General features: G+C 37.2%; 1 pseudogene; it reads right to left on the bottom strand.

The window, feature by feature from the left end:
- Positions 1-769: 769 nt before the first annotated feature.
- On the bottom strand, positions 770-1,684 carry LOC125347849 (annotated as a pseudogene).
- Between the last annotated feature and the right edge of the window lie 305 nt (positions 1,685-1,989).

Genomic DNA, 1,989 nt, shown 5'->3' with positions numbered 1-1,989 from the left:
GTAGTAACTTCATTGACCTTAAATTTTAATGTTTCACAAGTAAAAAGGTAATTAATCTTAATTATTCTTAACCCCTATGTAGGGTCTGCAAAAAAAGTAGAAGGCATAACAAAGGATAAAAAACAAATAAGAGAATGCTCACATGGAAAAACACCTAGCTGAACCATGTTCTATTTACATAGTAAGCCTAGGAAACCACCAACATAATAAAAGCTTGAATCTCATGTAACAGAAGTGCTAAATGAACCAAACATTTGTTAGAAATTTTGAAGTTCCTGTTCCTAACACAGTTTTAGTACTCCTGCTAAGTATAACAGGTCATTTAGAAAAATAGAAATAAAACTTACACCTGGTCTTTGCAATTAAAACATTTTATAACATGAACAATGCTCAGATATAAAGTTTGAACTAATTTTTTTCTAAAAATCATTTATGTAATCAAGATTTTTCTTAAGCAAAGACAGGTCTTACGTATATAATCTGTACAAAACTTACAGTAGTGTATGTATAATATTTCCAATTTTTTTTCTATTACGAAATGACAATGTAACTTCTCTGAGTGAAGACATATGCTAAGGCTTAAGGTGTAAACACTTTGGAAAGCAAACAAGTTAGTGAAAAAAATTGTTCATTTAAAAATGTGTGTCATTGCATAATAGATCCCTTGGACTTTCAAATTTACATGTAAGAATCCATTTACATCTTAAAATTTCAAAGAAAGACACAGTTTTATATAAAAAGCAGCAACATTTAAAACCCACCAATTTACTGAAAAAGTCATTACTTTTATTAGGAAGAAATAATGCTACTCAAGATGTTGGCAACAGGTTTTAGTATAGACACATATTTCCCACAGTGTATCTCTCCCTTTTAATTACATTCCGGCTGGAGGTGACACACTTCCTGTGTGGGAGACGGAAGGACTTGATGGACTCTGTAGTCTGGTCTCCTTGTACACAAACCAAGCATTTCCTCCCCAAAGGATCATATTCAGAAAGCCAAAGATCACAGACACATTTAAGGATCCCATAGAAGTCACAGAGCTGAAATAACACTTCACGTCTACCTTACTACAAGGTACAAGTTCCTGAACAATACTGGACAATCCAGTTGCGATTTTAATATCTGTAAGAGTTTTAGCCCAGGCCGAAGAGCTTACCAACCACAAAAACGTGGCGATAAGAGTAACAACGAAGTCAATCATAGGGAGTTTACGACGATCCCGGTATATGTTCGTATAACCAATATAAAGCAGAAGGGTGGCAATGCATTATAAGAACACAAAGACCGCAAATGTAACATAGAATTGTGCAGAAGAGTAATCGCCTACGAGGACGTGACTTTTCCAATCTATATCACACACATTTACATTTGGATGTGATTGAGATGATGCCTGATTCAACCTGAATGGATAACCAAAAGCAGCTGTAATATTAGTTTTGTTAGAAATACTAGGACTAGTCACTTGGATTTCTGTTTTGCCCTCCACAGGTAGCAAAAGCGAAGATGGAGGCAATCCACTCGAGGACCATGATGAAGCCGAGCGGCTCCTTGAGCGGGTTGAGGTTGATCTGGAAGGCGGACATCCTCTGAGAGAAGGAGGGAAGAGTCAGGACTCGGGCGGAAGAGGAGGACGGGGACCCGCACGACTGGAGCAACCCAGCGGCGAGGCAGGGCCGGTGTGGCGGGCTGGGGGGGGGCTTGTTAGTTTTCTTAATAATGGTCATCCTTACTGGGGTGAGGTGGAATCTCAATGTTGTTTTGATTTGCACTTCTTTTATGTCCAGGGATGTGTGCACTTCTTCATGTGCTTTTGGGCCATTCTTTTTTTTTTTTTTCTTAGTAAAAATTAGATTTATTTTTTGGGCCATTCTTATTTCTCATCAAAGAAGTCTCTCTATAAGTCTTTAGCCTACTTATTAATGAGCTTATTGTTTCTTAGAGGATTTGTTTTGAGGGAACTTATTTTTTTGAGTTGTAAGTATATTT

The sequence above is a fragment of the Perognathus longimembris genome, chromosome 3 (assembly GCF_023159225.1).
Source record: "Perognathus longimembris pacificus isolate PPM17 chromosome 3, ASM2315922v1, whole genome shotgun sequence".
Taxonomy (NCBI): domain Eukaryota; kingdom Metazoa; phylum Chordata; class Mammalia; order Rodentia; family Heteromyidae; genus Perognathus; species Perognathus longimembris.
Note: the sequence above shows the minus strand (reverse complement) of the source record. Positions and strands in the feature narration are given on the sequence as shown.